Source organism: Syngnathus floridae, chromosome 16 (assembly GCF_059516105.1).
Source record: "Syngnathus floridae isolate MCC-2025c chromosome 16, RoL_Sflo_1.0, whole genome shotgun sequence".
NCBI lineage: Eukaryota > Metazoa > Chordata > Actinopteri > Syngnathiformes > Syngnathidae > Syngnathus > Syngnathus floridae.
Genome location: NC_142428.1, coordinates 5,452,588 through 5,475,878, shown reverse-complemented (window position 1 = coordinate 5,475,878; position 23,291 = coordinate 5,452,588). Strand labels below are relative to the sequence as shown.

At 41.8% G+C, this 23,291-nt stretch overlaps 2 long non-coding RNA genes across 2 annotated transcripts in view; one reads left to right on the top strand and one right to left on the bottom strand.

Moving 5' to 3' along the window:
• The window catches only part of LOC148385280 (uncharacterized), a 107,854-nt gene that overhangs the window by 45,313 nt on the left and 39,250 nt on the right, over positions 1-23,291 (bottom strand). The gene's annotated exons all lie outside the window — the stretch shown is intronic.
• LOC148385281 (uncharacterized) lies at positions 6,438-10,620 on the top strand. The gene is made up of 3 exons (XR_015853088.1): positions 6,438-6,497; positions 9,082-9,161; positions 9,241-10,620. It is a non-coding gene; the product is annotated as an uncharacterized LOC148385281 (long non-coding RNA).

Below are 23,291 nucleotides of genomic sequence, written 5' to 3'. Positions count from 1 at the left end.
TAATAACCCTGCCAAGACCAAATGACTTCTATTTCACTATTTGGATATTGAGAAAACTTCAAGGTCAACTCTCTGCTCTAACTCTCCATTGAATTTTACTGCAATAGTTTATAGAAATAATTATTTACCCAACTTGTAGAAGACTTTTATTAAGGCTGAGGCCTCCATTCAAATCTATTTATTGAGAATCAGGGATCTATTTATTACTTGAGGATTTATTCTAAGTGGTCAGTTATTTAACTAATGAGACAATGGCGTGTTAATTATGGGTATTAGAGATGTTTAATATTTCTAAGATGGAAAAACAGATATACCTGTCCACACAAAGTTGGCTGAGTGCTAGCTGCTACTGTTAATGCTTGGTGTCCCCGCCTGCCCGCTGTCTGTTTGCCACTCGGCTCCCCATATGCCGCTCCCCCTGCGCTCCTCTCATCCAGCCAATGGGGGCTTGATTAAGCCTGACTTGTCACCAAATTACACACACAAAGTTTACATGCATTCCCCGGCTCTCCAGCTGTTGCAGATTTGTTGCAAAGAATAAATCTTGAAGCAGTTGACTGAGCAGGTCTGCTGCCTCACTGATAGGGAGGAGAGAGAGGGGTAGAGAGATTGGATATGAGTGAAGGTGTTGGCGAAATTTTGCATCAAATTGGATTTTTATGGAACTTTTGTTTATGATTTGCAAAAAAAAATCACAGCACCTGTATTTTTTTGTGCTTTAGTTTTATTTCTACAAAGTTGTTCTGTGTAATTGATTCACTGACTATTTAAGAAGAAATTTGTTTTGTGACTAAACAATGCAATTTGGTTTTATATTCTAATTTTTAACCCGCGAGAGAAAAAAATGATTTCTTCTGACATAAGGTCCATCCACCAAACATTTTTTTTTCCCACAGATAATGACACTCTTCTTATTTTACATTTTTTATGATTCTCTCTTCGAGCATGGCGGTTATCAGTATGCAGGCACCATTACCCCACGAGGCATGAACGAGCTCGAGTAATGAGCAAAAAGCCCCGCGGCTCTCTCGACCGTTGATCGATACCATTAAACAACGTGCATTTTGAGGCGAGCTGCGTTGGAGAGCAGTGCCACTTAAATGCGTATTCCTTATAGCACTAATGGCTTTGAACTAGGCCTCCATTACCATGTATAAAATGTTGCTGATTAACATAATCAAATGTCTCTCAGTGGATTTTTGGTGGTGTCAAAGATAATATGAAAAGACAGAAGGGTTGCTAATGTAATTAAGCGCATGCTATAATTACGACAGCCAATCACATGACCTCTTCTCCCAACAAAGACGAATAAATAGTCCCATTATACTGATGAGTACATTGTAGTTTTACACATTGTTTAATTTTTTTTTACATAGGCTAATAAAGATGTGTTTAGTTGCTTACATGCTAAAAAATAAAAATACAATGACAGAAAACAACTGCAAAAAACCAAACATCTATTTCTGCTCAAGGTAACAAAACGTACAATTCGATTCAAGCCGAGTCTGGAGGATTGCTGAAAAAACGGGGCCATTATGATCAGTAGATTTAATTAAAAATTGTTTGATTTGCATCTCGGGGCTCTCCTCATTACATCCATCTTGGCTAGCGGCGCCATTCTCCCTCCATATGCCCAATAAATAAATAAAAAGCTAAAAGAGGGCCTGGCAAATTATTATTATTATTTCAAATACAATTGGCAGGATGCTAATGGCTATAGTATTGATTGCTCGGCTCATTTAGATCAAGGTCGTATTAAAATGTAATCAAAAAGCTTTGATAATTCCTACTGAGCCATAAAATTAAAATAAGTAAATCAGGAAGCTGGGCTTGAATATCCGCTGGCACTTTTGTATGACTGGAATATATATTTTTTATTTATTTAACATATTAATTAAAATCCCTCAAGAGGAACCTACATTATGCTGCTGTATATGTATTTTTGTTGCAAACCACACATTCCTAGAATTAAGTCAGTAGTTGTAGTTTCTATAAACTCATACACTTTTCATTCTTGTCCTCATTTGTGTTTCGCAATCTTTAATAAGACGGTGGTTGCAAGGCAGAGCGCTAATTGAGTGACTGATATTGAGGTTGGCTAATTGATCGGTGAAATTGTGTCAGCGGGAGCGCAATTAATGGCACAATGATGAGCTTGCTTTGGAATCAAACATCAATAGAATCATAAATAAGCACTTTGCACTGAAATTCGTTCAGGTGAGAGCTGCAAGCACAGTTTTGCTCGAGGTGTATTTAGAATATGTGATGTTATGGAGGTAAAAAAAAAAAAAGGCAAAATCCACCATATCCCTGTAACTTATATGCGTTTAGGAATGACTCCGCACGGCGCCTGGAAAGATGTTGCAAAACATCCCCAAAAAAAAATTCCTCATCAGTGGCAGCTCAACTCCTCCGCAGCAACTCTGATAGGTTAATCCCTGTATCACACTTCAACACCAGTTCACTAAGCGGCTTAAAAGGACACATTAGAACAGTGACAATGACCTGCTAATGGTGTTACATTTCTCTGAAGCATTATGAGCTATCTTTGACACCTTTATCGCATAATGAGATCTGTCAATGGGGAGGAGGGGGATCTCGTGCGGCGGCGGCGGCCAAGGACGTTGATGTTTTACATAATAAATAATGACCTAGAAAAAAAAGGCAAGGAGTAGTAAACCTTGATCCTTTTTGCCCTGATGTGTTTACAGTGCTGGGAGGAGAGAGGGCAGCCCCTTGGGGGCCTTGAAGCTCCGTGTCACCATTTAGCCGACCCTAGTCCCTGACCCAACGCATTTGATGGATGACTGCCACATCCACTGGCTGTAAACATATTTTTCTTCAAGCAATTTGCTCCCCTCAAGAAACCTGCCGGGTTACTTAATAAGTATTTTCTTCGCTTTTTTTCTGTGTCCGTAAACAAAATGAATGCAGATCTAGTCTTATGCTGCTATGAAGCAAAAAAAGATGTCGTTTGATTTAATTAAGGTCTGAATCATGGAGCCCGGTGGCGCATATAAAAGTAATTGCAGTAGAAAGCATTCAAGTGGATATCACAGCCAATTTTATTTGGTATCAGATTGATTTGTAGGTTGGATCAAACATTTTTCTTCATATGTTGCAACATTTGTCACCATTCACTCTCATCTGTTCAAACGGTATTTAAAACCCAGCTTTGGTTTCCTGCCAGTCTATTTACATTTGATGTTTTCAAAGTTTGGGTGCATATATATTTACACTGCATTTAACATCAGGTACAATTCGCTCCTGTGAATCCACCAAATGGTTTTTAATTTGAAGGAGAATAAACCTTTATTGCCCTCTTTACACAGCAGGTGTATCATTGATTTCATTTCAGTTGTCAAAGAAGTACCTGCACTTTGTGTCTCGTGGATTTCCAAGGTAAAGTACAACCGTCTTGCTCTCCACAGCTCGGAGCAAAGCGTCCATTTCGATTTGATTGCCTCGTTTCTCGTATAAGCTACATAAACAAAGACACTAACCCAGACAATAATGGTGTTGTCATCTAGTGCACTAATCCAAAAAGCGCTAAGCGCTATTACTTTTAATTATCCCTGACAGCCACTTGCTTTAGTCGACACAAAGCACATGCAAACGAGCCGTTCGACTCTGTCACCAAAAACGGCACCGTGCCCGACTGCCCGCTGAGAAGGCCTTTTCTGCGCATGACACGGACATGGGCGCCGGTGACCCGGCTGGTTGCTCGCCTACGTCTCCTGAACGCTCCGGAGCCCGCCATGTGGCATCTGCTGCCATGAGGCTGGGGTGCTGGCCCTCTGTTTGCCTGCAGGGCTTGTCTATGGCACATTTCTAGTGCTACCTACCAAAGTGCTTTCCGAACAGGAAGTGGCAAGGTCACCCCGCACTCGGCTTGAAAGACCCCCACCTGCCACATTCTGCTCGGCTGTCACACTCCACTCAGAAAGGAGGGAGGTGCGGAATGAGGGCTCCATGTGCATGTCTATTGTATTTTTTTAAGTACTTGCACAAAAAGCCTGACATCTGAAATTATCAAAGATGAGAATAAATCTATAGTCTCATTCAGAATGGTGACATTTTTGACATTATGGAACCAGAGAGGGCAAAAGGTGGGGAGGGGGTGGGTTTACCCCTGAAGGTTACTTGTAATTCCTTGCATAGTTTATTCAAATAATGCCCTAACGATAGTCTGCGGGATTTTTCCCTTACAGCAAGAAAAGCATGACCTTTACATTTGACGCATGACAGTTCTTCACAATCGCCCAAGCAGAACAGATGAATGCATATTTATGTGTTTGTCGCCCAGCAATGGATGCTCTTTATCTCCAGGAGAACAAAAGACTGAAAGAACGACAGCTCCTTGCAGGTCATCCGCACGCGTGCTTGTTAATTTTCTCAAGCTTTGTTTTATGGCCGACAAAATCCTAGAACGGACAAATGTATTAGTCAAAACGTTTTCTTTTTCACTGCTAGGTACTATAAAGTATCAGCTTTCCTGCAGTTTTATTTTAATACACATTCGCTGGAGTGTTGGAATCTGTGAATTTTAGAGATATTTTTTATATAAATATCTTTTCTGTCACACGCTATTAAGAATATTAAGCGAAACTAGATGGAAATAGGCGCATCAACAGCTCTAAATTAATATAATTGTATTTAAGCGGAGCAGAACATAACGGAGATATCCTTTTGTTATTCCAGCCTACGCCATGTTCTATTTTAAAACCGGTTTATAATTGCATTTATGTGTGTGTGTCTATCCCGCTATTCATGCCGCGTGCATGTGTGTGTTGCTAAGAGGGAGCAAACAAGACGTCTAACCGTTCACCAACACACATTCAAGGTTGCCTGAGTAAGGGGCCAAGGAAACAAGGTGTAGTAAACAGAAAATCTCCCTCTATCAAGGCCTAGGAAGGGAAGAAGCACAAAAATATATATATATATGACCTTAAACCTGCCAAATCCAGCTGCAATTGTGTATTTTGAATTATTTCCAATGGTGCACAACATCATGACACATAATTGGACAACCACACTTCGGTGCTGCAAAACTTCTGTGCAACTGCTGCTGCTGCTGCACCATTAAAAGGTCCTGACTCACCTTGTTTCAAGTGCAAAGCCTAATTGCCAGCTTCCAGCAGCTGGCAGCGGGATGCGAATAACGTGAAGGCCGATAACAAGCGCGGGGGGCGGGGGGGGACCAAGCCCATCTTACTCAAAGCGGCAACTTGCTGTATTCTGAGATACAGCAGGAGACGGATAGACCCGCAATGCCCTCTGTGACACCTCGCCATACGTTTGACTCATAAATGTCGCTATTATTCCAGCACCCACCCGGTCAATCTTAAGTGTCTCCTATAAAAAGGAGTCATTATTCAGAATGCGGTACCCAAGTCATTTAGCGCTATAAATGAACCGGTTTTTAGACCTCCGTACTTCCAAGTGAGATGTGGCCATTTTTGTAATACTTTAAAAATACTAATAATTATTTTCAGATGAAGAAAAAGTCATGAGTGCAATGTGGTGTAGCAAGTACGTCTAGTTCCGTGAATCAAAAATAGGGCTTTGGGAAAAGATCTTGGTCTGGGTTGAAATAAGCATTGCTGTTTATGTTCACACTTGCGGTGTCACCTCTCCAGTTGACACAGTGACAGAACCAACAACAGAAATAGTGTGAAGAGAGAAACTAAGCACAGACAGTGAGGAAATTGTTCATTAAAAACTGCTTAGCCTATCTTTTTTTTTTATTATTATCAATCCCCAAATTGAACTTCTGTCATATTGCAGCAGGGGTTGAGAAAGATCAAGATAGATTAAAGCCAACCTGCAAATGCTGAGACTTCGTCCAGCTGGCCTTGTACAAGTCACGGACACCGGTGAGGGCCAGGGCAACACTATTTATCATAACGTCAACAAATTCAGCGATTAATGGTCCATAGCCTATCACTGCCCGGCAGTTTATGCGACCATATCCGTTCTCTGTCCCCTGTGATCTGAAAGTATCGGAGGCGGCTAAGAACCACCTTAAATGTTTAATCCCTCATCATTACGACAGTCATTTGCTTGTAGTGACAAATGTGTGCACCGAGGAACCCCCATGACATGTCTTCTAAAAGTTAACAACTTCCATTAGTGTACCTCCACATTAGACTAAAAAAAAGGAAGGAATTATATTTAACGTAAAATGGTAGGTATACTCACGTATTTGCACTTGTCTATTTAAATGTGCATGCATTGAGCTTATGTTAGCCTGAATTTGATCAGCTGTAGCCTGCTCAGTGTTTACAAGGCCCGGGGAACAATGACAGTGTGTGATCAGGGTCAGTGCGGCCAATACGGGCCTGTCCCAAACACAGCTGGCACCAACCGGCTCGCAATTGAGCTTGGGAACCACGCATGTTTCTTTTTGATTAATGTGAGAGCGAGTCCGTGGGAGTCTGCCAGTCCTGCCCCCGTATACCACCAAAAGAGGAAACCGTGGTTCCGCCCAAATATTGGTAAGTCTATGTAAGTTGGGAGACAGCTGGTAATGAAGGGGAAAGTTATTTTTGGTTAATTTGAGCTTCAAGCTGAACAGAATTTCAGATTTCCACATTTTGGTGTGCATTATGTTAAGGGAAGCTACGCTTTATTTATTCCACCCATTTGACCTTTTCCATAATGATATTCAAATTTGCTTTACAGTTTTCTCTTGTTATGCATTTTAATATATCATTGATATTGTTGTATTGTATCATCCAAAAAGGTGCAATATTAACAATTCAAATGAAGGTACTTCCCGCTAAAGCATCTGGAGAAGATTATATAAATAAGACTCGTTATTATCTACGAGAATAACAATACCGGCAGCATATTAACTACAGAGCTTTGTATTCACACTATTGTTAAATAGTATATTGTGACTGGTGACTATATCGGTACTCATGTGATCTCTTTGTCCATTTGTCCAACCCAATCCTCAAGAGTACGGCCCCACTAGGGAGAATATTGTGGTCCTATCACCTGGTGTGAAAATGTCAACCCTTCCTTCTGACATTTAGCCTTACACCACAGGGGGCGTACCTCTATAAAGTGCATCATATCAACAGCAACACACCATGCCGTTATAAGGTCAGGTCGGAAATGCGTATAATGCCGATCCGACGTCAGGCGAGATCACAAATCTTTTTAAGACATGCGCCGGTACACAGGACGAGGCATTACCAGGGATGCGGTATCTAAGAGACAGCATTCCTCTCCCCGCATCCGCTCCACCACTTCTCTCCATCACCCCCTCCTCCTCTTCTTCCTCTTCCACACATCACCCTCTTCCCCAGGTGGCTGTGAGGCCCGGCCTGTCTGAAATGTGATAGGCATAATCCCATTTAGCCTAATTGCATCTGCGGGAGAGCAGCTCTATGTGTCCCACCGCGTGCCGACCGAACCCCCTCAGAAGACATTATATGTGCACCCACGGCACATAGGAAGCTCCGGAAAACACAGCCGTGCATGTTGTTGTTGTGCGCCATATGTACTGCATTGCAAAGTCCCACTGCATTTCTTTGTTTGCATCCCAAAAGTAAAACGTCGGATTCCGTACGCATTGGTGTGGGGGAGGAAGGGAGGGAGCAGGGGGGGGGGAGCTACACCCAGTCTGCATTAGCACAGATGAGACAGAGCAGTCAGACAACCGTGTTAAGAGAAGCGTGCTGCGGCAAATGGCCTAATGGAAAGGCTGAGGGGTGTAATTTGTGCATGCGTGTTTGTGTGTGCACATGCATCTTTCCGAGGGTGGGTCGCGATGCAGTGGGTGCCGCCACGGGGGGGCCTGGGGAGTGGTCCACTACGATTGAGGTCGTAATGACACTTCCAGGCGACAGCGCACATTTTATTCACACTAGACTGGAAAGGGCATTAGCATGGGGGCAAGTAGCATAGCTGCATCAAACGAGGGTCTAAATAAAGTATCAAAACATTATTAAGCAATTCTAAGGATTTGGGAATATGGATTGTATCTCCATGTTATATTTTTGTACTGCAGCTGCTTTGTGTTACAGTCTTCTTGTAGAGTGTGGCATATACTGACATGGAGCAAGCCACAGATCAATCAGCAGGGAAAAAGAAAATCAATGTCCGAGACGGGAGTTACTCCCCCCCTCTGAGTGCAGATCATTAGATTCTGACTTGAAGAACAAAGCAAAGTCTCATGTGGTGGAATTTAACTCAACCGAGTAATGCATCGCTACGTTGCAACATATTTTGATTCATTTCTCGTAACAGTGGCAACTAATGTAATTATACATTTTCAAACACTATAGAGACAAGAAAAAAATTGCTATTGTCCTTACTATGATCTTGGTTGAGCTGACTATGTAAAAAAAAAAAACATCCATTCAGTCACAATCACACCCATGGACAGTTTAGAGTCTTCAAATATGTAGAATAATAACAATATAAATTAATATAAAATAATGTATAAAATATAAATATAATATAAATCCAGAAATATAAATATATATCTAAAAATATAAATAAAATATGAATCTAAAAATGTAAATATATATATAAAAATCTAAGATACATTAAATATGCATCAAACCACAGAAAGACAGGAAGAACACTTAAATGGTAGCTCAGGTGAGATTCAAATCCAGAACCTCAAAAGTATAAGGCTGAAGTGTACTACTGATATTAAACAGACCGCCTCTGCATGATGCAAAATTGCAGATATATAAGTGTCATTCGCTGCTTCATATTCAAATATGCTCCATATGGTCACATTGTTTTGGAGATGGGTAGAAGCAAACGCTCCATCACCTGTTCTTTGTGCACGAGGATAAAAACTGCGGCATCGCTTTTTCAAAAGCAGACAGCTTGCATGTACCTCTCCCATATAAGAATAGCCATTACATTACAGAATCTCCAGCTGTTCCTTTATCCCCCAACCCCCTCCACTCAAGCCACCCATTAAAAGTTTCACATCTTTTCAAACATTTGTCGAGAAAGCTGCCAAAGCACGCTCGGTGTGAGAAAATTTGTGACGTGATGCGTTGCGCTTTTGCCAAACGACTTCAAAACATTTGCATTTTGCAATTGTTTCAGACTGGCCACATATGCGGTATTACGCCGCATGAGTGGAGCGGATCCACATGCTGCCGAGCCCTCTAGGCCCTCAACTCAAGGTGTGTGTGGGTGAAAATGAGATTACTCTCACGTTAAAGCAATTTCCTGTGGAAATTCACTTCTTGTCCTCTGTTGCAGGTGAGCTCCCCGCGGACACGAGTGTCTTCTCAAAGAAATGAAGCACCTATAAACACAAGCCTTAAAGCAGGAAAGTAGAGGCAAAATGCAATTAATATGCAAATTCAAGGGTGGAACTTAATGGAGGAACCTTAACAAACATTCATGTGTAGAGCGATAAGGCTGTTTCACATTGTTTTCCTCTAACCTCTGCCTGTCCAAAGTCAGAGCCTTAGGGAGCGGCAGCTCTCGCGTGGATGTCGCCGCTAATTGATTATCGCACCGGGAGAAGTGGGACAGTAAGTGGCCGAGTTCGCCATCACAAGTCATTGTTCCTCCTTTTATATCATTCTGTGTCATTTCATCCCGCGAGCTCACCAAGGGTGTTGAGAACGGAGGAGAGAATGGAGGACATGGAAAAGAGGTAGAATTGGTTGCCCGAGGCGAGAGAGGGAGGGCAGCAAAGAGGCTAGAAGTACGCACTCAGACTGGGAATTCATTTGCCATTCCCGTGTCGAGTCATACTTCAAGGGGCTTAGAGGAGGCGCAGAGGAGGCCTCTGATGGAATGACACGCCTGATGAGAGAGGGAGAGTAGAAAGATAGCGACAGAGGCAAAATACAAGATGGACAGACCGGCGTCGGATTCTGCAGCCGATGGATCTAAGTCACCTGGGGGTGCCTACCCTCTCCGCCATTCTAATGATTCATCCGTGGCCTGCGGCAAGCCGTCCTTGTCCCGCCGTGATTCACACCCTCTCCCCGAGCTAAATGATGGCCACCGTCCCTCAGAGAGTTCCATCACTCTCCCTCCATCTTGGGTTATCATCAAACAAGTATATGAGCTGAGACCACAGCTTGATTGCATTGAGGAGCCCAGCTCAGCAGTTTTTATGAGACCATGCACACATACACACACATACAGGATATGTACACACACACGTACACACGCGGGTGGCCTTGATGGCATTTTTGCAGGAGGAGATCTCCATCTTAAAATGCTTGAGTGTTTACAAGTGATGATGCAGAGGCGATTTAGTGGAGGGCAGCGTAATTCCACTGGCAGGACACTATAAATGTTGATTAGATGAAGGGTGAGTGGAATATTTAATCACCCCAGGCCCATTTGGTATTCTCGTCACTCTTTCATCACGTTAGCTCCGGTGGGGGTCGAGATCACGGCAACGGTTCACACAGAGTAGTGACAACACACACCTCAGTCCACAGTAATGTGATCACATGCTGGATGATGACGAGAGAAAAATGAAGTCCAAAGCACAGTGAAATACCCAAAGGTTTGATTTGAACTACTTTGCTGAGTCCAGTCAGGTATTAGTATTGAAGTGGAGTGGTACCTTGACTTACAAATGAATCCTTAATTTGCTCGTACTATATTTCAAATCAATTTTCCCCATTCAAATGAATAGAAATGCAATTAATCCGTTCCATTGTTTTGTTACTTTTTCCATCCATTCATTTTCTATAGTGTATATTTCTATATCCATCCATCCATCCATGCATCCATCCATGCATCCATGCATCCATGCATCCATCCATCCATCCATCCATGCATCCATGCATCCATCCATCATCCATCCATCCTTACAGGTTGTGCCATACTGAAAAAAAATAGAAATCAAGCAGTATGACTACAACAGGTGGGCAGAAAAAAAACACGACCATGATTTGTCTGACATTTAGTGGAATCACAAGCACATCCTTGATCGCCCACCCATGCTGTCACCATCATAGTCACACATCAGTACAGAGGGAACGAACGATCTGGCATGTACTGGCCTTGTGATTCGAGTGCGTAGAGATCACCTGCCCAAGTCCAATCAGCAGCTCTGCTGATTGCGACAGTTTGCCGGAGAGAAGAACCGGGGGACTTTTGTCAGTGGGGAGGCAGCGAGGGTGGGGCGGCAGCTCCATCAGTGGCGAAACTACAGTGGGGCAGTGAGAAACTGCAGCCCCTGGGAGGACGCAAGCCCTCTCTGGCCAGACGGGGTGAATCAATCATCTCCAAAGATGTCAGCATCTGCCCAAGCAATTTCAGATTGGAATAAATGGCAGATGGGGATGTTGTTCCCTCTGTTTAATCAGTTCCACCAAATGTGGTTTTATCTCTTATAAAATGAAACCATCTGTAGCACGTAGGTGTAAGGATCAAGTGAGGGAGGACGCAGGGAGGAGTGTGTGTGCGTGCATATGAGCATGATTGTGAGCATTTTAAGGATGTGCGTGTGTGTGTGTTGAAGGAGGGCAGTGAGAAAAATGGAACACTGCTAAACAGAAGTGCAATAGTGGGAGTGACACAAGGGGGAATAGATGCACGCGTATCTATTAAAAATGAGGGAAAATGTAATCTTACTGCAAGCTCACACCTCCACTCTCATCTCTTCTCCTTTCCTCACTGGAGTTCCACCCAGGGGCCATTGCTATTATATCTAGAGCCATCTATTTCCTCCTCCACCTTCCCTGAGCAGATACTGAGGCTATAATATTGTCCCCCCCCTCAAACCGGAGGCAGACAGACACTCCTGATAAATACTTTTGTCTTTAACAGAGTAACACGACTCTTCTGCTATAGGGGCTTCGTAAAGTTTACTTTTGCAAAGATCATGAAATAAAACCGAGACTATTTTTATATGTGCATCGTGAGTGTGTGTGTTTTTTAAATTATTATTCTGGAGCAGCTTTATTTTATCCCCAGCTTATTTGCTATTCAGCAGGATATTTTCTTTTTTATGCAGAATGATGTAAGACAGTGGTAAGAGCCAAATGGGACACTACCATTGTTAGAGGAAATAGTTCAATCATTAGGAAAATGGAAAAAATAAAGAACTGCATTCACATTTGGATCTGGATTCAGTGGTGCAGGATTTGCTCGGGTGAGCTGAGAGGGGGAAAAGGTAAGAGAGTTTCCATGTCCCTGCTATGCATGTGTTGTGCATGTTATGGCTCATAGCAGTTATTAGTGCCAGTCTGGCAGCAAAATCCACTGGAGAGACAAATTCAGGAAAACATAACACCTTCGGTAAGAAATCATTCCTTTTCTATCAGTCATATCTAAAAGAGGGAGACGTGCCAAGAGAAGTATATTTTTCTAATAGGTAATTTTTAATGTGAGAGAAACAATTATATTTGACAGTATCACAAAATGGATTTTTTTTTTTTGCCTTGTCTTTTTTTTTTTTTTAAGGGACATTTATTTCCCCGAGACTGGAAGGCAGTCAGCTCCCTTTCCGACTGCCAACAATGGGAGCCAACTACAAGTGATGGGCAAACTGTTCCTGGATCTTTCTGTCTGCCAATCATCACGACTTATTTTTCCTCTTGACAGAGACAAAAAAAAATGTTGACTGTTTTGGATTTAATACAATAACATCATTTAAAGCAATTATTTTTTCTGATAAAGGCTAATTTGGATAATGTTTTAAAAGGAATGGAAAGAATTTTTTTGGCAATATTGTGATTTAATGTAAAAGAAAAAAACTTATTATACACTATGTAATATTTTAAATAAATATTCTTTAAGGGAATTGAATCTACTATTTGTATGAATAGTAATTGTGATTTCTTTCATTGCTATGGCCTGATTGGTTTTTTTTTGTAATTTATTCAGACATTTCCAAATGCATTGTTTTGAAAAGATAACGTGAAATGTTTTAGAATTAAATATTCATAATCTAAACATAGCCTCGAGGCAAAAATAACCAAACCTTCAAGGAAGATAAGCATTTGATGCAACCCGTGCTAATTGGAAATACATGTAATTATTCATACATTTAAAGCAAACACTTTTTTAAATGCTCATGACTGCTTGTGTTGATTTTGTTTATTATTTAATTAAAGACAAGACACAACTAGTTCAAGGTCAGTATTGGGATGATGATAATTAGTTTTTGCAAACAAATCTGAAAGGTGTGAAAATAAACTTGTTATACAATTAATATTTTTCTTTCTACACCCACATTCATTCATTTTTGCTTTTAAACTAACTAACAACCCTAATGCGATGCCATTAGTTGAAATTACTTCACGTGTTGAAGATTCTTCAATTCATTTAAAAACATCCAACCTTTTGTGCTTGTCGTAATTGAGTATTTTTCAATGAATAATGAAGCTTCCAATGAAAGGAAGGCCTAACTAATTAAATTTTCTGCTTGATTTCAAAAGGCTACGCTCTGGCCCTTCCTCCATCCTGCAGTGACCGGCTGCGTGCCACATAGCATCATGTGATCACAGTCATAGTGACAGGATGAGGCATGCCGAGCTTCTTACTTTGCTCTTTGCCTCATGGCCACTTGCGAGATGGAGGCCAGCTATATGCGGGCAGAATTTCCAATTCATAGTCTTGCTTTATAAATTTTTAATCATGAAATAGGCCCCGATTCCTCCCAGCTGTAGAAAGACAAAGAGACTATCAGGAAGTTAGATTTTTCACAATTTAACCTCCTAATCACACTATATTTAACTCGGCAGAGAGAGATAGACACATTCGAGCGTGAACGCTTGGATCTATTGTGGCGGGGAGACATTACGAAGTGAGTGTATGGCCCACTTTTATCGTCCCCTTTATTCCAGCACCAAGAAGCCGAGCAGATTTATTTTGTTAATTAGATTGGCGAGACAACTTTGCTCGGTCCAGCTGGCCGATTGGAGATTGAGAAGAATGAGTGCACGTGGCTATCAAAAGGTTATCAAACCCATCAGACGGGAGAAAGTCAGCTCCTGATGTACTGGACAGTGAGCAAGCGTTGAGGAAGAAAAAAAATAAGCCATTCATTGAAGTGAACCGACTATATTGACATCACAAGGTTGGGATAATTGGGAAACTTTTTAAGCCAATTTTTCTTCTCCGCTGGAAACTCGAAAGTTGAACACAATCTGCTGATAGTTGTTGAAATCTCATAACTATAAATTGAAGTGCTCAAAATGGCGTACCTGTTTTTTTTATTAACTTTGAACATCCTTAATTGTGAGATAAATACAAAGAAAAGTTGGAATGTACAATAAAAACATTTTCAACTATCCAACTGGCTTCTGCTAAGCCATACCATTAGAGAAAGACAGTACACACACACACGCACGCACACAAATGCATAAACCATTCTTCATGGTCACATTGATCAATGTGCAGCAGCCTTTAGATGCTCACAATGCAAGATGGGCTGACATGACGCATGAGGATGCCTTGACCTCCAAGTTAGTTTGACTTTTGAATCATAATTTACACAGGGTTATTTCCCTGAACCCCTAATATGAGTGTTGGACTTTTGGGGACGAGTCATTTCAGAAGAGCTAAATAGCCTGCTATACAGCATGCTAATCAGCCATGTACTGATAAAGCCCACCAACTGCTCTGAAAGTTCCAAATAAAGCCTATTAGCTGCAGCTCCACATCCAGATGCACAGTGCAAATAATCACCTTGTAAAACCATTGGCCTTGTCCTCAGTGTGCAAGCGTCTTGGCAGGCACAGAAGCTGCAGCCAGCCATACATACATATGGATCGCGAGCGGTAATGGCCTCCCTCAGGAATCCAAATACCAGTGGCACAGGCCAGAGAGGAGATCCTGAGGGAAATCAGAAGAGCAGCCAGCATTCGGGTCAGCTTGTTCGTGTCTCCTGCACGTTAACGTCTCCATTTCCCCAGCCTGATTTATACACTTGTATTATGTATTGAGTGGAGAGAATGTGAGCAACACAATAGACGTTGTGTGCAAAAGTGAAATAGGGTTTAGCTGAAAGGATTGATGATGTTTGACGAGGTGCGCCTGTGCATTAATTTGACAGAGTGGGAGACTTTGCTCAACACTTTAGTCGGCTGAAAATGATGGGAAACGTGTGTTTAGAAGTGCCAAAAATATTATCAAATTCATCTCATTAGATGAAAGATTTGCGGTATGGAGAAGGTTGTTTTCAGTGTTTCACAAATCCCAATTACCATTACGTCAGTTTCGAAAATGTTTGTTTTCGAGATGAGGAGTTAACTTTAAGGTGGAGGCGGAGCTAGAAGGAGGGCACTTGGGGCACTGCCCCTCACCCAAGTGCCAGGCCAAATAAACTAACTTTGGGGTATTTTTCTATTCCAAAATTGTTCATATAAACATAATGTAATATATATATATATATATATATATATATATATATATATATATATATATATATATATATATATATATATATATATATATATAATAATAATGTAATAATTTTTCTAAAAGCATTTTCTGAAGATTTCTGGGGTTTTGTCTTTTTTTTTTGTGAAGCCCTTGAGCTCCACCAGTGCTTTTCTATTCCATTAAAATTGTACTCCACTGTACAAAGCAAGTTCCATAAAGGCTTAGAATGCTTTGGGGACTTTGGTACTTCAAACTTCAAAAGCTCTTTTCAATAGTCTAACCTTCGCACAGATAGATTTTCAAGCATTTTCACTCCCTTCAACTTTTATAAGGGTAAAAAATATCACAAGTGGAAAATTAGTTTCAAAAACTTGGTTGTACAGTGTGTGTGTGTGTGTGTGTGTGTGGTTGCTGCTCAAAAGGTAGATTTTAATAAACACCAGACGGTGAATTGGGAGACATTTTGTCCATTCCTCATAGCGTCACAGTTGCTAAGGACAAAGATGACGTCTTTCAAGCGTTAATGAAATGAACCAAATATATCAACGCAAATTAATTTAGAAGACAGATGTATCTTATTTTGAAACGTGACGTACATCAACCGCAGAAAAAAAGTGCTTACTTCAACAGGCATTTTTATAAAGCTACACAGGAAAATAAACCAAATACTTGCTGGGTTTCTTTTGTAGGAATGGCCGTAATATTGATTCATTGACCGTTGATTATTCTTATCTTGATGCAAATGAGACAAATTGGTGCACACTAATTGGCTGAAGCTAGCAGATGTGCTATTGATTCAGTCTTCTAGCTTTTTAGCCTACATGGAGTCAGTTATGGGAGGTTAAATTACAACCTGACCCCGCGACTCTTCTTAGCAGCTTTATTATGGTCAATATCAGAACTTTCACAGAAAGATTTTCCCATCCCATAAGAAATCAACAAATGAACTGATTGAACTCAGAAACAGTACTGCAGAACAATCGTCCTCATCTGAGCTTGTGCAAGAATGCTAACAATGCAAGTGTCATGAGCAGAACATGTGACCTTACTGAAGTGCTGCTGCCGCCCCCGAAAACATCTTATCAATGACGCCTGTGTCATCATTGCTCAACTTCTTGATGTGACCAAAGATAAGACAGTTGATGGAGAAGAAAAGCTTCTGTTCCATACCCAAGTCAAAAGGCAAATTGATGTCAAGGAATGAAACCATGATTGTTTTTATGTGTGCATGTGTGTGTGTGTCCACAACTCCAACTGATAGACTCCAACCAGTTCACTCTCCATCCATTCACCCAGTTTCATCATCATGCATCTTTGTGCAGTCTGCCATGTGTGTGTGTGTGTGTGTGTGTGTAGCCGCTGCCTGTGGAAACAAAGGTAGGTTGATTTATAGCCCCGCACTGAGAGCATAAATCACACCTGCAGCGCTGCGCCTTTAAACGCCCTGTGTCCTGACAGCATTTACCTTTTATAAATGATCGGGCTGCACCTCCCATGAAGCTCGAGACCACAAAGCTCTACTCATTCCGCATCCGACTTTTCCTTTGTTTCACCTCTCCCTCTGTCTCATTTCAATATTCTCTCGCTATCTCCCTTCGCACGTCACCACTCTGCTTCACCCTCCTCCATCTTCTTTTTTTTTTTTTTTTTTACCTCATCCTAATCGCTCCATATCGCGGCCCTTTTCCGTTTGCCGGGCATGATGGGATGCTCCCAGAGGCATCTCGCTCTGCATTCACCCAACGTCAAAATTTGTTAGGGGATAAATAACTAAAGCTGCTTAAAAGGAGGCAGCGCCGCATCCCAGCCTGTTAAGGAAATGAATGTGTCAGTCTCGGCCCTATCTGCCTTCCTCATGGCCACTTTTGTGAAAGACATAAGGGGGGAGGTGGGGGATAAATAGCTCGCTCACACACACACACACATACATATATAATACCACACCTGTGCATCATGGAGGGAGTGTGTGGCTGGAAATACACAGCCTCAGCTGCAGGAGTGTGGCTAAAGATAAAGGTGACGTCTTGAGGCCATTACTTATCCAGCACAGCGGAAAAGGTTTGCTGATATTATACCTGCTGTCCCCGCATAATAGCTCCGGGTTGGTGGCCGCGTATACACACACAAATACACACAATACGTGCACAAACGACAAGACACACGATAAATTCCAGCAGGCCAATTTATGCACATCTTCTCACACACACTGCTCATCTGACTGAGTTAAAGCAGATAAAATAGCTGGTAAATTAGATGTGACTCAACAGTTTACACCGCAGAATAAAATGGCAATGTTTTTCAAAAGACAACACTGCGAAGACATCCACAAGGTTTTACGTTTGGATTGTGTTGTTTTTTTTTTACTGCAGATCGCTGCGAAATGGTTGGAAAACACACATGCTAATCATCTTTAAATAATGTGAATTATAAAAACCCTGTAAAGTGAATTCAGAAATTAATTTCTAAATACTTCATAATACTTTATAATCACCCTGAAAAAAAATACACTTGTCTTATTCTCTGGGTGTATTTTTTGATAACTAAGTTAAATATAAAGGAGAGCGTTTATATTTGGTCACATGACTCCGACTGGCAGTAACATGTAACATGCAAAGTGGATTCATACTATCCATGCATTAGCGTTCCGTTTAGTCGCAATTCCATCTGTTAAATCCTTACGCACTTGATCTTCTCCCTCTCGCGTGGGGGTTCTCATACAGTTCCAACTTTTCATGGCAGCGAATAAAAAAGAGGGACCCTGACAGACAAGATGAATGGAAACCCAGCCAGTCATTTCAGCTCGAGTTTTGAATGTGACAGTTGTTCTTTGTATTTGCGTTGGACCCTCTACAGTGGAATGGAGAGATACCCTGCAAATGTGCGTGTTTCTGCTGCCAGCACGCCGCTTGTTCTACTGTAACCGAGCAGGAGCTCGCCTGTGTGTGTGTTTTGTGTGTGTATGCATGCGGAAAATAAACACCAGCAGCCTTGCATTGAATAAAGCTTTGCACATATCCTCGAGGTCTGAGGAGATTCTTCTTTTTTTTTTATTTGTAGACAACTATATGTTTATTGCAAGAGGCAGTAAATTGCAATGCTTTACAAATTAGCAAAAACATGGTTAGGGCTTTATGTTGTTGGCAGAAATCATTGCTTATCCGTAATAGAACTTTTATTCCTATCGTTATATTTTAGGGCATTCACTGTGTTGCTTTAGGAAATTAGGTCTATGAGCAACAAATCAGTCTTTCAGTCATATTAAACATTATAAAAACATCCCCACTAAAACTCCCCATTTTGTTCAAAAATCCCACTAAATTCTTGTGAGAACAGGCTTAAAAACAATATTCCCAGAGACATTCCTTTCTTGTGAGAGGAGGTCAGCAGCTCCATGGGGGGATAAGAGGCTAATGTTTGGCTGCTTTTAGTGTGCCCTCACTTAGTGCTGCAGAGCTTGTTGCAGGTCTGACCTCTACATTGCAAAACACTGCGGCACCGAGTCGGGTGCCGTCTCCCCTGAACCCGACCGTGCTCTTGTGAGACACGGAATTAGTAGAACTGCAAACACACACACACTGCTTTCGGCCGTGGGTTAATTGGTTTGATTGTTGCCCCGGGGTCTGACTAATTCAGTGGGGGACTCCAAGTCGTGTGATGGTGAGGGCATATAAAGCATTCAGATGGTATTAATTAAGTATTCATAGGAGTATAGCTGCTGCCAGTGGTATGTGTTTACCTCATCTTCACCACCCCCATAAATATTTCCTTTTATAGTTAAGTTCACGCTGAACCTTTCTACCTTCACAAGTCGAGGTCAAAGCTATGAAGTCACGGCAGCCGTGCCAGGTATTGGAATAGTTGTCGGATTTTTGCCATGGTGGATCTCACTTGAATTGAGGAAACAATGAAAACTGGGGGAACCAACTCAAAGTTCAAAGAAAACGGTGTAGAAGTTCAGCCCTTTGGAAAGTGGAACGGGAGAATAGCCGTGGCTATCATTTAATGAGACGCTTTTCCTTGAGATTAGAAAAAGGAATATTAAGTACAGTTTGACCTGGGCCAGCTTAGCACGGTGCATGCTGATCAGTAAGAAATTCCTCATGCACAAAAGGAGTAACTTCTCTTAAATCACACAAGTTTCTGGTCTAGTAGGCACAGCCAATAAAAGGTGAAGGTGCCCTCCATCAAACGTATCTTTCAGCGCTAGTTGAAATGGAAAACAAGGCCAAAGCATATCAGCAGCCAAGGCCGGGTAAACGTTCTGTTCTGCCATGCAGTGCTGATCTGTAGATAACAGCAAGGTGCACACTGAAATGTCAGGTCACATTAACTTGGGATGTGTCAAACATAAGCTCAAAGAAACCGTACGGAATAGCATGTCCAGCTATTTTTTCGTCCTACACTTCACATATAGTTGTGAAGTTTTCGTCAGGTCTTCAACTGATGACATTCATCTAGGTACATATATCTATTATTCACAAGCCAGACAATCTCGGAAATCATTTTGAAAAATATTTATGATCGCTGTAAAATGACTATCGACATTTACCGAGTCAAATGGTGGATTTATATGATATTTGAGGGGCCAAAAATTATTTCAAAAAAAGTATTCCATATACGCAATGTTTGTATGCCGGTGCTTGTTGTTTACTACAAGGTTCATCTTCTCCACTGCACCTGCTTCAGTCTCCTCCTCTATATATACATTCTGAGGCTCAACATGACGACGGGAGGATGAAATATATAAATAAATATAAACACTGGCTTCGGAGCATGTTTTCTCCCTCCCCCTCGCCTCCTTCTTGGCCCCTACACTGAGAAGTAATGAGGGGCTACCTGTAATTACAAGCAGCTGCTGTCTTCCCTGACGAACGCTAATTGCCAATAATGATTTTGGAGAGCTGTAAAAATTTGCCGGCTGACGCTGGTCTCCTTCGCCTGAGCTTTGTACCCAAGGAGGAAGTGAGAGGAAGACTGGAGAAGACTGGAGATGTTTTTTCCATCATTTTCCCACCCGGTGCAGTTACTTCATTTCTGCAGCTGATATATCAGAGGCCTTTGTTAGCCTTTTTGGGAGTCCCTCCCATTCCGCCGCTCTCACGCCTGTTTGCTGTCTTCTTCACGGGCTGATAGCAGCTTTATTAGCGTTATAATGTGCAGGTGGAGGTTTAAAGGTCCCGTGCGAACCGCAGCATGGGAAGGAAGTGGAGGGAAGCGGAGCAAGGAAGACTTGGGTGAATGGCGGAGGTGACTAATAAGCCACATGCATAATTAAAAGACAACGAGGCCGCTAATTAATGAATGCTTATGTTTGGCAGTGCGTTGTAATGGAAGTGGCATCAGCGTGCGAGAGAGACTCGGTCTGACACAAATTCAATTAGGCCCAAAATAAGAGCGGAGAAAGAGTGGGAGATGATTCACGGAAGTTGCATGATGTGAGCTGTCATGTTTTGTTTTTGCCATACGGAATATGTTTGAAGGTGCAGACCTAAATACTGTCCAAAGCATAAAAAAAAAAATTTGCAACCGTACTTACAAAAAACAGACATTCCAAAAGGCTATTCATATCTCGAATTACCGTAATGTCCGTAGCTCAACTGGTTTATTAGTAAGCTAGTATCTATGTTGAACGAAATATTGTTTACCCTTCTCAAATCCCCTGACCTTGACAATGAGTTCATCCCACTACTTTGAAACAGGAGGCAAAAAAATATTTCCTCTTCCTTGTCTTGCATCTCCTTTGATGTTGTCATCTTGTCCTAAAGATAACCGCACTAAGACGGTGAACAAACACCTTGCAAGAGTTGAAAAGCGGCAGAAAACCTTAACTTGAAAGCTTTGCCGAGCATTTCACAGCAGACAAAGCCACCTGTCGATGTTATCAAAACCATAAAATTGTTCTGATCTTTTTTGGTTTTTAAAATCACACCCTGTCTGAATTAAGTTTTGGCTGACTCACAAAGTTTTTCTTCTCAATGAGTTTCCCAATATTTTCTAAATTGTGAATGGGCAAAGTCGTTCAACAGCCGGTTAAGTTAAACTACAATTTTCCCTATGAATGTATAATTGAAAAAGATTTGAGAAGGACTTTAAGGAGCGGTAATTTTTATTACACACACTGCATGCGATCAAGAGGTGTTGATTTTTATGGAAGTCAGACCTTTGAACACTCTGAACTGTGGGAACAGCTGTAAAAGATGTTTAAACACCACCTTATCTCCACCGGCTTGAATAGTTTACGCATTTATTGTTATGTGTTCATCACTCTCTAATTGTTATATTACTCCGAGCTTTGTCTCTGTGGGAAAACTGTCAGGACATTGACTTTAATTGACACAGAGATTTTTATGACAAAAAGAATATTACTCTGTGCTTTGGGAGGGCAGTAAAACGATATGATAAGACTCTTTCATTGTCCTATTTGTTTTTCTGTCTTTTTCTTTAAAAGGAAATCAGACCTGGAAAGGCTGTTTGGAATGACCTCATTGTTTGGCGTGACTGGCCCGATTCTCTCCTTTGAATCCAATGATGTCATGACAGCTAACGTAGTGGGAAGCGCTATCAGGTGACCTTTTAGTATTCTTCGTTTTCATGCTATCACACATAGTCTCAACAAATTACAGAAACCCTCTGTTCTGCTTTGGAGATTAAACACGCCGATAAGGGAAATTAGCAGAACAAAGTTACGGACATATGGAAAATGCCGAAAATTACCATCGGAAGCAAATTCCCCGTGGGCATTTGTCTGTATACACTGCTGCTCTTAACAGGCTCGACCAGTTTGGGCATATCCCTCCTGGCCAGATACTCTGGATTTGAATACGGTGCCTGATATTTTGGTATGTAATAAGAGGCCTGAAGCCTTTCCCACTCAGTGAGCAGCGAGGGCCTGTCTTCCCGATAATACCATGCATGGATAACCGAGTGAGACGCCATCAGATACTGAAACCGGCGGGCTTAAGGGAAATGAAATTTATTTGGAGGCATCGGGCGAGGGCGGCGAGGATAATTGAAACGGGGAGCGTTCAGTTGGGGAGAGGAATTGAGATGTTGTCACCGCGTCCTCCTTATCGTCATTGGGGCCACTTTGCAAAAGCAATTAAAGAGTCAAAAAGAATATCTGCGCTTGTGCGGGGCGCAAGAGAGCAGAACGCAAGTCAACTAAGGTGCCCCCTGCCTGTGCCACACACACATACACACACATTTAAAAGTGAGCGTGCATCAGTTGATCATTTAAAGTCATGCATTCCAAATCGTGTTTCGGATTGGCTAAACTATCAAAAAGGCAAATAAAGTCCAAGCGGCACACGGCAACAAAGAAAAGCCAAGCTTATATAAGCTCACTTATTTTTTTCTCCAGTCTAACTCTGATGTCGTTTCACTAAATTGAATTTCTAATGGGAATCAAATGGGACAAGTACCATCGATGAGAACAGAGCGAGATGAGGGCGATAATGCCGGTGAAACAAAGACAGAACTGGAACGAGCAGAGAAAGACAGAGCGAGGATGAGACGAGCTCGAATGAGGATGGTGGGGTGGGGTCTCGGTGAGGAAGGGAGGGGGGCATAGTAATGAACAGGTGGTGGGAGGAAGAGAAGGTTAAGCCCGTTTCTGTGGGTGTCACTAGAAACCGCCCCGTGCTGTGCGGACAGATGTGTGGATGGACCACTATCTACTCTACCCCCCACCTCACATAGTTGGTCCTGCCAAAGCCCACTAGCCTGCACTGGAAACCCCACTTGTTTATCTGCCTTTGTTCTTTTGGTTATTTTTGGACGCAAAAATCATCTCTGTCTAGGCAGAATATTGCATTTCACAACTAGAACGGCACTCCGGAGAGTGAAAACCTCCACTAAGGCCGAGCAATAATCGAGGATAGCGGTGGAGTCAAACAATTTGGAAGGGCTTGATAGCTATTAGTAGGATGCCTTGATGTCACACTGAG